General features: G+C 27.3%; 1 protein-coding gene across 3 annotated transcripts in view; it reads left to right on the plus strand.

Moving 5' to 3' along the window:
* LOC142329786 (uncharacterized) overlaps nucleotides 1-16747 on the plus strand; it is an 84659-nt gene that overhangs the window by 62714 nt on the left and 5198 nt on the right. For 2 of the 3 annotated variants that reach the window (XM_075374578.1, XM_075374577.1), the window contains exon 2: nucleotides 16077-16467. The gene's annotated coding sequence lies outside the window, so the exon portion shown is untranslated. Of the gene's footprint in view, nucleotides 1-12669; nucleotides 12737-16076; nucleotides 16468-16747 lie in introns of those variants that run through there. The other variant, XM_075374579.1, reaches the window with a different exon arrangement.

Raw genomic sequence — 16747 nt, forward strand, 5'->3', positions numbered from 1 at the left:
TCAATTCATAAATTCAAAAAACTTTATCAATGTTTTTTAAAGTTTAGTTGACTTACTACTTAATTTTATTTCTCCATGTAAACTTAATTAATTATCAGATTTGAAATCATAAACAAATATTTTCTTGCATATTTTTGTGTTCAGCCCTTAGTTAAATTGTTATGAAATTATTCATTATACTTTTTAATAGTTTCAGTGAAAAAACAAATTGCATTAATTTAGCGGTATTTAATAAATGTTTAGTATGAAAAACCTTAAATGTACACTTTATAATTTTCAATTTTATATTCAAAAACTTTAATTTTGTGCTCCAATGTGTCATTAATATAAGTTCAACTTATGTTATGTTTTTACTTTACCACAATTCAGACTCACTTTGATCCCAGTTAGTTCAAATTATTGGAAATTCTGCTGTAATTGCAAATTTAATTTAATTAAAATGTATAATTATTATATTATAATTAGTATTACACTGTATTTAACTTATTAAATTGTATTTTGTTTATTTAATATAATAATTTTGTTTGGTTGTAATGTTCTACTAAAATTTTTTTAAAACTTTCATCTTTCCTGAAATGTTTTTACAACCCACACATTGGGAATGTTGAAATAATGTATCAAATGAACTGTAAATTATTACTTAACTACAGTTTATTCCTGCTGCTATATTTATGAGATTACTCTTAATTGTGTGATTTGTATATTTGTTACATTTAAAGTATATAATTTACTATTCTATGTATACGTTGCACTTGTAATACATTATTTAACAACCAGATATGTGGGTGAAGATTACTGTTACTTTTTTTAAGTAGGTACATCTACAATGCTTTCACAATTTAAATCTTTTTTTTTAAGTCCATATATTAATTCTGGAGTAGATATAATACAGTTTATTGGATTAGTTTTAAAATTTGGGAATCTATTTACAGTTTCTAAAAAAAAAGTAATTCTGTAATTGTATTAATATTATCAACATTATTATGGTGTTATTTAATTTTTTTTTTTTGTTATTATTTACAGCAAATTTAATGAGTCAAAATAGTTTGAAATGGTTTATTTTTATAGTCACATATTTACAAAATATGTGTTTATAAACTTTTTTTTTGTTTTAACAACCAAAATAGAGATCACCTTATTAAAAGAACTTATGTATGTGTATAACCGGTTTGATTTACTAGTATTACAATTATATGATTTGTAAAGTCTAGGCAGCACAAATAAGGTTGTCCTTTACCAAGATGAGTGTAGTTATAAATTCATCAGAAAAACGTATCACAGACTGATTATGTTAATGCAATAAGATAAAAATCTTGATTAAAATATTAATATACATCCATGTTCTGTTGAGCAATTATTTCTTTGTTTTGTTCAAGGTCACTCTTTTTTAATGGCATCATAGGTTAAGTAATAATTTTGTAAAACTCATTTCTATTTATTCATCAAAAATATAATAAAAAGTATTGTTACCAGTATATAGAAAAATAATTGAAAAACTGGCAACAGTGCATTATTTTAAGATTTTTTTTTTTTTTTTGTTATATATGGTCTTTGTTTATTAATCTTGAAAGATAATTTAACATCCCATGAAAATGCAGATTCTTGCCAGGAATTGAAGGTGGTACTTTTACTTTTAGTAATCAGTGCTGTTATACACTAAGCCATTAAGGCAGTCTTAGTGAAGTATTTTTGTATTATGATGATTTGTTTGAAAAAGTATATAAATTTTAATAAGGTGAGTACATTTCTGATGTGTACATTTTTCCCCAATATATATATATATATAAATTACATCAATCTTTCAATCGACCATTCAAAGAATATATATATAATTGTTTGATATTCAACCTTGTATTACTTTGGCAACCAAATAAATTAATTGCATAGTGTAAATAACTATTATGCAGAGTATCTTGTTACCAAAGTTATTGATCCAAGCATCAAGCAAAATCTTATATAATAAATCTGGCCTAATTTATAATAGTTAAAAATTTATAATAAATTATTTTTATTTTTATTGTTGATAAAAAAAAAATTAATTATAAGAAGTAAAGAATATAATAATAATAAAATACTAAGAAAAAAATAATAATATTGTCTATCAAAGGAACATTTTTTTTTAATGAAATAAAAATAAGTATTTATATTTATGTTATATAATATCTTCAGAATATTGTAAAATTATTTATGTAATATGGGTAAAATAATTTTTCTATATAACTGTTATACTTGCTCACGATATTATATACATATTTATATATATATATATATATATATATATATATATATAAAACAAAATAATAAATATATATATATATGTAAATAATATATATTTATAATATACATATATATATATATATATTTATATATAAAGAATAATACTTATAGATTATAAAAGTAATAAAAAAATCAGCAATCAGTGTGTTTTTATGATCATAAGGTAATATTATATATATATATATATAGCGTTTTTATAGTGTAAAAAATAAATATGTATACAATACATATAAATATATATTATAAAAATTAATGATAACAATAGAGTGAATAAAAAATTTATATATATGGGTTTTTATTTAATATAAATATTATAAATGAAAAGAGATTATTCATAATATTTATTATTGGTTTGTGGCTAGCTAATTTTAATTATATAATGTAATTAAACAAATTAAATAAATAAATGATTTTTTCTGACGTGTTCACAAATTTGCATTCAGTGATGTTATTCTTGTTGCAGTGTGTTTAATAAATTATTCCATATTTTTAAATTTTGTTGCGATTTGTTTTTATTTTTTAATTGATTTTATTGAAACTATTTTTATTTATTTGTAACATTAAATGTACAATTTAATAAAATTAACATTATCTACTTATTTCTAAAAAATAATAATTTTTTTATTAAAATTAAAAGATTATGATAGAATTTTATTTACCAAATTTTGTATTTTTCTTGAAAGGTATTTTTAAAGTTATTTTATTGATAATTAATTATTTTTCCCCACTATCACTAAAATGTTGATTATAGTTATCATGCATGTTTCCTGGGTTTTCAATTAAGATCTTCAAAAATATGTATAAAGTAGATCTTGTTACAAGAGCAATAATGAATTTTATCAAGTGTACCTTTCTTGATGTCTGTTTCACTGTTTGTTGGAGGTTGGAGATCATATCTATTATATGAGAGTAAGAAATATAAAAAAGAAAAGAAAAACTTGATTTTGAGTACCACATTATCACTATTTTTTTAAGTCCACATCCTTGATTAGAATTGCAAAAATTTATATAGTTAACAATTTATTTTAAAAAATGTACAAATTTTTTAAAAGAAAAGTTTGTTTTGGTGTAATTTCAGTTTCACCAAAAACTAAAATTTCAATATAAAAATATATCTTAATTATTTTAAATTATTAACTGGTTTTCCAATTATTGCCTTATTTATAGTTATTAGATACATGTGATATTTATTATTATTCTATTTAAATGGTAATGAATGTAGCATTATGTTGTATATGTCTGCAAATACTATGCCTGGGGCACCGTTACCTAAATATTTTTGATGAGGATATCAGATATCAAAACATTTTTATTTACTGGTAATAATGCAAGTAATTTATTTCAAAAAATGACTTTTACAAGTATATTAGAGCAGTTGGGATGGAATAATTATGTCTAAGAAGTTGGATACACAGACCATGATATAAGGAGAAAAAAAAGTTATTTTTTTTTTTTTGTAATTTTTATTCTTTTATGTAATTAGAAAGTATAGTTAGTCTCTATAATGCAATGTTAGCTTTTTTTTGTCTTTTTGTAATGGAGTGCGAGAAGATCCCAGGTTTCTGAGTCCTGGCACAGCATTTTTCTTTTGCTTCAGATTTACTTACCTCATTTTCTGATAGTTTTGTATCAGGAATCATCTTACCAGATTTCAAGCACTACCCTCAAAAACTGGAAAAAAAATGTAATTAGTTAAAACTGTAAATGTATGCTAGACCCCAAGATTACAGTAATTCAAATATGAAAACTGCTTACAAATGAAAACATGTTAAATATTGGGTTTGTGTGAAAGTAATTTTGGTTTTCTTGTAAAACCCAATTTTTGTTTATGCAAGTAATAAACTTTAGTCAACTACACATTTTACATTTTCTGGAATAAACTTTTGCCATCTTTTTGGTAACTTCATGATTTTGTGCTCATAGAACGTTTGGTCTTTGTTAGCAAAAAAACAAAAGAAGTGCGATTTCAGGTCATCATTTTTAGTTAAAGTTTTACCATTCAAAAAGTTTTGCATACTTTGAAATAAATGGTATCTGATGATGCAAGATCAGAGCTATATGGGGAGTAAGACAGCATGTACCAACCAATCTCCAATAATTTTCCACTAGTTACTAAAAGTGTTTGACCTTGTGCTGTCTTGGTGGAACATGATTCTTTTGTGATTTGTTAATTCTGGCCATTTTCCTTTGATTGCTTCCTCCAGTTTCATTAGTTGTTGACAGTAAGCATCTGAATTGATCGTTTGTTCCTTAGAAGCAGCAAAAAATACAAAACACCTTTGTAATCATACCAAATTGACAGCATGATCTTTTTTTGATGCAATTCAACTTCTGTTGTGGTTTGTGCTGGTTCATCACACTTAGATCATGATAATTTTGATCAATGTTATTGTAGATGATCCATTTTTCGTCAACAGTGATAATTCATTTTAAAAAAGGGTCAACTTCATTGCTTTTGATTCGTTGTAAGTGAATCTTTCGATTCATACAGACCCAAATATTGAGCTTCGTAACGAGTCCAAGATATTGATGTGATTTCAATTGTTGGGTGTGCGGTACATTTAATATCTGCAATTTCTCGCACAGTTATATGATGATCTGATTCAATTATGACTTTGATTTGGTCTTCATTATCTTCAGTAGGTTGACCAGAAATACAGTTATCTTTGAGTGAAAAATCTACGGAACGGAATTTATTTAAACTGATTCTGACACATGCCTTCTGTTAGGCGATCAGCACCATAAAGTTCACGTATTTCTTTGTGACTCTCAGCAGCTTTCTTTCCTTAACAGAAATAAAAAAGTAAAATATATAGAGAATATTCATTTTTCCATTCCATGTTAAAATTGACCATAAATTAACAGGTGCAAACAAAATGACACATAATTTGTTTCTAATGTGCTAAAGCAGCTATCAAATGATAATAGAAAAAAATCTTGACACAAGTCCTTCAAAACAAACATAAAGTTCTCTATTTGTGAAAAACTGAAATTTCTTTCTTGCCAACCCCCTGAAATTTCTTTCTTGCCAACCCCCATATATCGGGTATGACATGAATCTATGAGTGTCAGAGGTGCCCTACTCCAGAGAACACATGAAAACTTTTACAAAAATATATTATTATGACACATTTAAGCTAGAAAAGAAATGAAATTTGTGGACTGTAAAAAAAAAAAAATCGATTTAAAGGGATGCAAAATGGAATGTTCATTGACTTAAACTGTTTTTTAATTTTTACAAACTTCTCTTAAGATGATCATATTGTCAGTGCATTGATTAAAATGTTTCTACAGTCGGTTTGATTATATGGAGCCATGATTTTGCAAAACCATCTGACAGTTTGTATTTATTGCTTTCAATTAAATCTCCCAATACAGTGCCAATACAATTGAATTTCTAACCCGATCATGTGCCACCTGAAAATACCTTATAAAACAGTGTATACTAAAGTATGTTAAAAGTGACTGCTATCAAATGTCAAAATAAAAAATCATAACGTTGACAGAAGTCCTTCAAAACAAACATAAAGCTCTTTGTGAAAATCAAAATTTCTTTCTTACCAACTCGCAGATAAGTTAAATTAATAAGAATATTTTAAGAATCCAAGAAGATGTTATGAGTTAAATAATTACCTGAAAATCTTCTAAAGTTTATTTTAATTGATATTAAATGTAATTTTATTTCTCAAAAAAAATATATATATATATTTAAATATTTCAGTGAACTGAACTATTAATACTAGAGACCAATCATTTAAATGTGCTGCTAACATCAACTGGTATTTAGGCATCAGGAAAGCCACACAACAATAATACCTAAAATTACATTCACCTAAGCCTAAAAAACCCTAGGGAAAATGAGCTTGACATATTTAAAAAAAAAAGAGTAACTGTTTCTAATAAAAGTCTTTAAAAATACTGAGTTATTAAAAAAATGCCAAGTACAGTACAGAAGTGTGTGTGTGTGTGTGTGTGTGTGTGTGTGTGTGTGTGTGTGTGTGTGTGTGTGTGTGTGTGTGTGTGTGTGTGTGTGTGTGAGGGTGTGTGTGTGTGTGTGCGCGCGCGCGCGTGTGTGTGTGTGTGTGTGTGTGTGTGTGTGTGTGTACAATAACAGTTTACATTTTTATTATTACTATGCTTCTGCCATTACCAACATTAATTACAAACAGCAGTTTCAATTAAATCAGTTAAAGAATAAATTAAGTTTTAAAATAAAGTATGAATTACAAACCCTATATTATTACTACAGTTATTATTATTATTATCATTACTATTATTGTGTATGAATGTATGAAGTTTTGGAGTGGTTGAAATATTTTGTATATATGTGATATATAAAGTAAATAATAAATAAATTATTATTATTAATAGTTAAGAAAATTACATATAAAATAATGTAATATTATTATTAATTAGTTAAATTAATTGATATTAAGTTAATTAATTAAATATTAGTTAGTTACGTAAATAAAAAGTAATTTGAAAGCCCTTTTTTTGATTTGATGATTATAAAAGTGTTGTTTCTGTTTCTTTTTAGTATTTTGTATGCAGCTGTATTATTATTATTGTTTATTGATAGAGATTGATTGATTGATTATTTGATGATTTATTGTTAAATAAAAGGGATGATGATTCAGAAAAAACCATTGCTTAATTTTTTTGAGAAGGGAAATGTATTCCTTGAATACTTCTAGAAGCTACAAGTGTGTCATGTATAGTTAATGATTCAGACCTTAGCGTTCTTTTTAGACAAATACTTTTTCTTCACAAGTTATTAATTTTTGCTCAAATAACAGTTTATCATATAGCACATTTTTAAAAGATATTCTTCAAAAAGAAAATCATTAATTTTTTTAATAAGGAATATTAAATTGTTTCTGTTTTTACTCACGGGGGAACAGAGATGGTATATGCATTTGGGATAAGAACTTGTGTTTGTATATTTCTGTTATCACTTTCCTCAAAAACTACTCGACTGATTTTGATGCAGTTTTTTGCATCAACTTCAGAGCAGATTCTTAGATAGGTTTTATGGTTATAGGCCACCAGGGGGCACTGCAGTAGATGTGTTTCTCTAAAATGGTTGAGCCGATTTTGATGTGATTTTTTGCATTACATAGATATTACCTTATTGCATTTCATAGGTATCACTTCAGAGCAGGTTTCTTAGATTAGCTTTACGGTTATAAGCCGCCAAGGGGTGCTGCAATGCAATAGATATGTTTCTTCGAAACAGCTTTGTGGGTTTTTCAAAATTGTTAATTTTATCACTTGTTGATATAATGAAATTTAAAAAAAAATAACAAATTATTAAAAAAATTATATTTCAGTGTAGTTATAAAATTCAACACCTATTTTAATGTGATACCGTGAAAATCAATTACTGGAAATTAATATGGTAAATTTAACTTATCTAATTACTGTGTTTTGGTGGTTTATATTTCATGTAACATTAAATTTTATTAACACAGTAATCAATATATTAAATTATTTGAATTTTCAAAAAACTATATATTTGTATATGTATATTTTTTAAAGCAAAATCTACTTGTTTATCCCATGTTAATTTTTTGTAAAATATATAATCAATCCTAATATCTTTAATTCTTCCTTGACCATATGAAATAATATTATCCCTCTTATTAATACTATTAAACAATTGTATAATATTAGTTATGGTTTTTCCCATGACAATCAATAATAAAAATTGTAAACTTCTTAATGACAAAGTGAATAAATTCATTTTGTGCCTGTTCATGATGGTCAGCAATAAAATTTAACTTCACTCTTGCTACAGTAAATAAGAATATTTACAAATAAGTTTTTAAAATTTTATTTACATAATTCAGTTCAGTTTATTGTTTTAAAGTTTATATCTTTATTATTCTCCATTATTACATTTTCAGTTGCTGTTGCGCCTGTCTTCACAGACTGGAGCTGTTGTGATTGTAGTATCAACTGATCTTATTGATAGCTGTTTTTTTTTTTATTTGCATAACACTTATATAGAATGCAGTCAAAAATTTTGATAAGATTTGAATGGTGTACATTTATTATTGTGTTGGATATCTATATTTAATAATTTATTTGAAAAAGTATTATTAATTTTTAGTGCAGTGTATTTAAGTTTGTATTATTACTTTTAAAAAAAGTCTATTTTACTTTTTAATAAAACTAAAGTATAACTGTCAGAAATGTAAAAAGTATTAACTAAATCCTGATTCAAATTATCTTATATCTTTCTATACAATACAGGGAACATTTTTTCAAAATTAATTAATTTCAGTCAAATTAATGTAATGATCATTTATATAAGGTAATGATAATTTATTCATTTGTATAATTTGTTCTTTCAGTAATCACAAATGTGATAAAAATTAATGTATAAATAGCTTTTTGACTGGTATAACAGGTTTGTTTTTGATATCTTAATATTCATAAAGTGTGGTTAATTTATTGACTGAAATATATTTGTTTTGTATACATGTACATAATAAATAAAATAAGCTTTTTTTTTGATAAATTAATTTTTAAAAATGCACTTGAAATAAAAAGATAATACTTTTCCAATTTTCCTTTAAACTTCAATTTATTGAGGTCAACACTAAATTAAGGTTTGTAAATTGTTGGTATAAACAGGTTTCTTGAAGCGGCTTATTTTTCGTAAGGGAAATACTTTTTTTTTAGTAGACTAACTAAATTAAAAATGGGAAAAAGTATCACTTAAAACAATATCTCCATTAATAACCAATAATATATTTTTTTTTAATTCTTATTTAAATTTTGACTTCTACAAGTCCCTGACAAATTGAAAACAAATTACCAAAACATTTAATTAATTGCTACAGTCCAGTAAGTTTGTTTTTATTGTTATTTCCTAACCTATTAAGTAGTAAATATGGGTTGTAACCACTGTAAACAGAAATCTGTTAACTGTTGTAATGAAAATTGTTGTAAGACAAAAAATTGTATTTTGTGTCTGGTTGAGTTAAATACATGCATTTCATTGTTTTCTGAAACAAGAATGACCAATAAAATAAGTTGAATGAAATTTTAGAATTACAACTCTTAAGGAAATCTAGGGATAATGGATAAATATTGGAGAATGTGAATTTTGCAACCAGAATGTGGACATTGTTAGTTTTGCAAATAAAAACATCATAAACTCAGTTCTTTTGGCAGTGCTTGTGTTACTTTAAAAATTTGTTTCATGACAAAAATTAAATGAATTTATAATTAAGTGAACTTCCTTATTAAGAAAATACTATTTATATTCAACAGTAAATAGGTCGTAACTTTAATACAATGAAAAGAGGAATAATTCTAGTTAAAAATAGTTGGGTTTTTCCTTTTTAAACAAATTTATTTTAATTTAAAAATTTTAAATTTAGATTGGTCTAAAAAAAGTTCATCCAGAATGAAAAGTAAGCCACTAGCAAGAAACTTGCATCTATAAAAATAATAAATAGAATACAGAGATAGACTTAAAGAGATTGCTACCGAACCGAGCATGTGCTAACATTCTCAAAAATGTGGGAAGATTTTTTACATTGCTGTTTGATAAAACTACAAAAAGGAATAGAGAGAAGCAACGTTCAGAGGCTGATACTATGAGCTAAGACTCTCTGAAATATACACAGATGTAACTTTTTTTTATCCTAAATAGTCTTCTTATTTTATCTTAAGTTTTCCTAATCAGTCTTTTGATCTTTTGTGTTAATATGCTGAATATTAAAATGCTATCTGGTTGTATATCATCATAATACAATAAGTTATTATTTAGCAACAGGGGCAAGAAAGAGAAAATAAAAAAAAAACATGGATTGAATTGAGAGTCGCTCTTTTATTGAATTCAATCTAAAAGTTATCAAAATTGATGCACTGGATAAGAAAAAGCTTAAGCATACAGTAAGTACACTGGAAATGTAACTAACTATTCACCTACATACACACGATTATTTGTTGAGGGATTATATTCTGTACACTGTGAGTAACATTTTCTGCAGAGGTTGGTAATCTGCATTATGTGCAGTTTGTTTCCATGAGCCAATAAGGTTGGTGACTTTGAGACAAGAAATTGTGTCTAGTTCTATGTTGTTCATTGCCTTTGAATGATCGAGACCATGTCTTTCCATCTGCACTCAGAATGGAGTTGACTTTATAATAGTGAATACCTGTCATTGAATATGTCTTCCTTAAGCACAGTGAATACACAGAGTATGTGTAAGTTTTCCATTATATTTCCAGGTACATGGTTCCTAATCAATATTGTGTAGATCACTAATCAAGAAGTTTAGGGAAACTGTATTGGTTAAGGACTAAGAATGAAGTGGTAGACCATTGGTACTCAATGAAGAAAAACTGTACTTGATATCAGCTGCTGTGCGACCTAGTACCATCAACCCCATGGAAAGTTGGCCCAAAAGAAAAACATTGGTGTTTCAATTGCATACAAGATGGTTCATAAGAAGCTCAGTTTCATCCTAAAAAAAGTGAAATGTTATTAGCCACCGATTGTGGAAAGTGAATTCAATGCTATGAGTAGATTCAATAGTTTCTAGTGGACAATTCTAACAATGTTTTTGTGTCGATAAGGCATTTTTTCATGTATCAGAATATGCATGCGGACATTACTCACATCAACAACTCACAGGCCATACATGAAATTCCCTCTATATGACCAGAAGATTGGGGTGTGGATTTCAATATCCAAGAAAAGAATATTCAGCTCAGTATTCTTATAGAAACGATAAATTTAGCACATTATTGTAAAATCATTTAATTCATGGGATAGCTAACCAAGGACAAAATTAATACATATTTAAATAAGACAGTGTGTCGTCTTAAACAAGAAAGATACAGCCAGGCAGACCATTAAGTTACTGCTAGAGGTTTTCAAGAGAACAAATCATTACTAAGAGCATATAGCTACTCCATTCCCTGGACTTAAACCCACTGGATTTTTACTTTTAAAATTATGCAAAAAGTAATGTTTATTGAGGAAAAGCCCACAATTTGTAAGAACTTCAAATTGCTTTTCATGATTTCACTAGATAATTCCATATAAACAACTAGTGAGAATTTTCAAGAACAAGATGAAACCCTGCCTACATGTCCAGGTGTATATGGGGACCATTTCTAACTGCGGGGTAAGTCGATGTTATGTATTGTACTAGTGTATGATAAATGTATAGTTACTTTTGAAATGGGTCAATTTGGAAACCTCCAATTTATTCTAAAATTTGTTAGTCATCAAAAATTGTTTTCCACTTTTTTTTGCAGTAGACTCCAATTTGAAGTTTTTTCATTGCCACTAAGAAAATACATGATTATATATTCTAATAAAAAAAATGTTCATACACCAAATTGCAGCTAATTTCATATAATAATTGCAAATATTTGCTGTTCAGAGATATTAATTTTCTAATGATACATTTGTTTTGTTTTCTCTATTACTTTAATAATTTAAAATATATATATATTAATATTTTAGTAGAAGATAAAATAAATAAAACTTTACATTATACAAAAAATTTAAATGTTTTAAAATTTATTTTAAGGATGCTGTGATTTTAATCAAAAGTGTGTTCAGACATTATAAACTTATTAGCAGCTCACCAAGAAATATGTGAGCGTAAATTAGCATGAATGTTTTGGTAGTAGTATTTATCTACCTAATTTCTTTGTAATGTAAAAAAAAAAAAACAATGTCAAAATGCATTGTTCAAATTTATTGTCTACCCTTTCAGAATAAATTGTTCACAAACATATACAAGTAGAATTTTAAGCACATCTAATGATTTTTATCCCGTTTTTTACAATTTAGGTAAGCATACTCTATACGTATATTTTCTACTAGGCAACTCATGTTAAATGCAAAATATTGCGTTAACGAATCATAATATGCATTATTCAAGGTTAGTAAACTTTCTACGTCTGTAAAAAATTAATTCGGATTTCAGGCTTTTTTCATATGTTACCGTGATAAGAATTTTCTAACGCAAGCTACGTAATTAGAAATCAAATTTTATGGAATTATCTCTTAAAACAATGAATCATGCTGATTCACTGGTCACATTATGCATTACAATATACTTTTTTTATGACAGTAATACCGTAAAAGAATAACTGATTTAGGAAATTAATTGGTGTGGTAAACATGTATAGCGTATATTAAGGCTTCGAGCACGTAAATTTATGCCAGTTTTTATTAATGATTTGTGATTAGTGTACAAGTCGAAATATTTGTGGCATGTTTATACTGATTTTGTAATAACAAAGAGATTTCCGCGTTTTTCATATTGCTAACAGAAACAGTTGATTCGTATTACTGCACTCTGTTGTTTGAATTTTGTACTAACCAGGAAGAATTTGAATGGTGTCTTTCCGAGTATCGTGGGAGTTGGCTAGGATTTGTTCGACACATAAGTGAACTTTATAAACAATATGTTAATTAATTGTAAGTAATGCAACTGTTTAAAGTTTTAACTATATATGAAGTGTATCATTTTGCGTGTTACCTGGTGGTTTTGATTTTACTGAATTGATATAAAAAGAGTAAACATAACCTACATTTTAATATATGATAACAGTTTAGATGTTAAATTAAAAATGTTTCTTTTGAATCTGTTACGTACTTTTATGAGTAATTATTGTAATATTATCGTTACGCTTTTGTGATTTGTGTAATAGATTAAACACAAAGTAATCATCTGTCTTAACTTAAATACATTATTTATCTCTTGAGCTATATAATATTTGATGGTTAAAAAAAAAGTCGGTTTAGTAATTTTTCGCGTAGATGATTTAGTAGAAATAACGGCTTTGTTTTTCTTACTTTCAAAACTGTTTAAATTTTTCTTATTGAAAAATATTTAATGTGAACGCTCATAATTGGCTTTATCATATTACAATATTTTAAGTCTGTTACTTAGTTATTTATAAAAGTGTGTGTTTCAAGTATTTTTTTTTTAAATTCTGGTTAAGTGGCGTTTTCTTTGCCATATTGCTTATGATAGATTATGTACCGCTTACAAATACAAATCTTACCAATTAAAGGGCCACTGATGATTATTTTATCATTAATAATTTCTAACTTTGTGTTAATCTTCACCTTTATATTTATGCTATAAATATCTAAAGCTGTAATTTCTCATTTATTTCTATTTATTAATCAGGATTACATTTTTATTAACTAATTTTGTGATTTTGCTAATTTGAGTGCATGCATTTGTTATCAGCCTTACAGAAGTTGATGTAGTTTAAGATATGTACCAAACTGCCAGCAGTAGATCTAACAGTAACATTACCACAAAAAAATCAAGTTTTTTAGATTTATGGTATTATTTGATTTTATACACATCAGGTTGTAAAACCATGAAGAAATAAAATTGTTAAAAGTTGCAAATTATTTACCTGACCTATTTCTTTAACCAGTTATATATTTATGTTATTTTATAGGTTAATAATTCTATTTTTGTGTTGCAAGATGTTAACAATTCTAGCGGAGTCAACCCTGCTTTTATATAAAAAATTTCTTGAAGCAAGTTCACTTGCTTCAGTTTAACTAATGTTAACTTGTCTAGTTAACTTTAAGGATATTTTTTAAGCCTACATGATTAATATATCAATAATCCAATAGTGTATAATAATCCATTTCTACCATTATTTATGTGATATGTATAATAATGATAAAGCAAGTAATAATTTAAAAAAATTGAAGGGGCTTTGTTAAACAAGTAAAAAGCTATAAAAATTAGAATTCAGTCCTCTGCTCTCATGTATTCTGTATTGAATGATTCATATAATGTAGTTAAAAATATACTCAATGACAATATTCTCAGTTGTTTGAACAATAAATTTGTTAAAATTTTTTTAAATGTACTATTGAACCTCTTTGTAACTAAAATATTCTGAATTAGTAATAAGTTAAAAAGAGTTTATAGAACTCATTTCTGGCATGGCTTATCATCCCCATAATCTCTAATGATAATAAACATTGTAATATATAGCCTTATTGTAAACATAGCCAATAATAATTCACCCACAGATTTTTTTTCGTAACAGTAAAATAATTCATACAATTTTTTTTTAATTGGGTTTCCTTATCATTGAAGACTGATTAGATATGAAAATTCTGTTTGCGCTGTTATGTCCACTTAAAGTAGAATATTATTAAAAAAATCAGTTTTATAGAGGCTGGAAAACTTATGGACAAATTTGAGAGGGTGCATTGTTTTAAAAAATTATGTTTTCGATAATTTTTTTATTAGCTAGTAACATGCATGAGAAAATTTTCATGATACACAACCGTTTGAGCTACAGTACCAGTTGGGGTTTCCCACTAAAATCCTTCCTCCTGTCTGCATCCTGTGCCAGACCCCCTTTTGGTGTAACTCGGTGCTTGCTCTTACAATGTCACAGAGTCCTGGGTACATCCTTAATGGAGGTGATCCCCAAGGGGACTCCCAACCGCATTTTTACCCAAGTTCTGTTTTCCATTTGAGAATTATCCTGCACAATTCTGCAACATGACCCCAGTCCTCTCCTGCTCTCCACAGTAGGCACAGTTCTCCGAGTGATATTTCCTTCTGGCAGCAAGGTATGTGTTGAACACCCTGAATAGCCTGAACAAATCTGGGTGATTTAGGACTCCTCTATCAACTGATCTGCCTAGGATTCTCTTACTTCCTCTTTGCTCTTACCTTCCCATCTGCTTACTCCTTCTGTCACCATTAGGTCCATACGTGGGACTCCTGAGATGACAAAAATGGGTTCTTTATATATAGTTGTATATGCGGCTGTAATTGTTAACACCATATGGTGCTGAAGCCTCTTAACAGCTCCCATACCATTGCAGCATACTGCACTGCTGACTCCCTTCCATGAACTCTATACTCCTATGTTACAAGCATCAGCCTGCTTACTGCTATCTTTGCCTTTTTGTATTTCTGACATATGGTGCAAAGATTCAATTCCTGTTAATCCAGAGTCCCAGGTACTTCCCCTTATAAACAACCCAGCATCTTTGATGTTTGGTACTATATGTGGTATTTTTTCCCTTCTTGCCATCATTATAATTTCTGTCTTCTCGGCCACTAAGTGCAGTTTTCTTGCCTCCAATCACCCCTTCACCATGACAATAGCCTGGTCTGCCTTCTCTTTGTACAGACAGCAGCCATATTACAGCTACTGATTGGAACTTTCTTCTAAAACCATGAGATGTAGGCCAAAATACATATACAATTATTACTCATGCATATGTATAAAAGTTTTTGACATATTATTTTTGGATTCAAGGCAATTCAGGATTTTTGAAAAATGACTGATTGGCTCTTAATAAGTCATGTTTGAAGTCATTTTTTGTATTGTATATTCATGCCTTTTGATTGTGATCACCGTTTGACCAAGGCCTCATCAAATCTACTAGACAGATTGATAGATAGTAGTTTGACAGATTGCAGTTTGACTGATAGCATTACTTTGTACATCTAGATAACTCATAAATCAGCATTTAATTTTAATCATTACGTTATACGATAGGATGTCAATAAACTTACTAGGTCTAAAGTACGCATGTTGTTATTAGCATTTACTTATAAATCTTTGTTATAAAATGCAATATTTGTTGTAATCTTTTGCTGATGTCCAAGAAGCTTTGCTGCTTGTAATTACTGACTCTGCACATTTCTACATGAAAGCGCTTTCTGTTATTACTTTTATAAGCAACTTCTACCACTTTTTAATATAATTGAAATTGTTTATTGACATTTTTCTGAACTATTTCTTTTCTGTTACAGGGTCTTCCAGTGGAAGAAGTCTTCCAAAAAAATTTTTTTTAGATGAAGAATAACAAATGTGATATTAGTAGAATATTGAAACTTAAACATATAAAAAGAAATATTCATAATAATAAAATAATCGTTGAGATTCAGGAAGGAATAATAAAATAATTGTGTTATAAAACATGACAGAAGTTATTAAGAAAAATATTACTAATTTTGAGACAAGTGATCAAGGTGATAATGAAAATGTGAATCCAGATACTGAAGTAGGTGATGTAATTACCTGTGATAATGTAAATAAGGATAGCATTAATAAATTAGTTAAGGATCGTGACAAAAATTGTGAGCAAAAGGAACAAAAAATTAGTCAGTTAGGTGATGGCCAACAAAATGAGGGCGATAAACGGTAAGTTCATCTTTCATTGTCTGTAATTTTATAAAATTATTTATTTTTATTTGGAGTGTAGAAATTATGGAATATGGAATACACAGTGATTGATGATTATATGCACTCTTTTACCAATTATTTACGTATTGTAGTATAATACAAATACATGTATGATTCTAGTTACATATTAGTTTAAGTATGAGCTTAACCTTTGTTTTGTTTGAACCAAACATTGTTTGGTTCTGCTATTACTTGCAGAAAAAAGTTGATTTTTTTCAGTTTTTACAGAAATGAAATT

Source organism: Lycorma delicatula, chromosome 9 (assembly GCF_047948215.1).
Source record: "Lycorma delicatula isolate Av1 chromosome 9, ASM4794821v1, whole genome shotgun sequence".
In the NCBI taxonomy this organism is placed as follows: domain Eukaryota; kingdom Metazoa; phylum Arthropoda; class Insecta; order Hemiptera; family Fulgoridae; genus Lycorma; species Lycorma delicatula.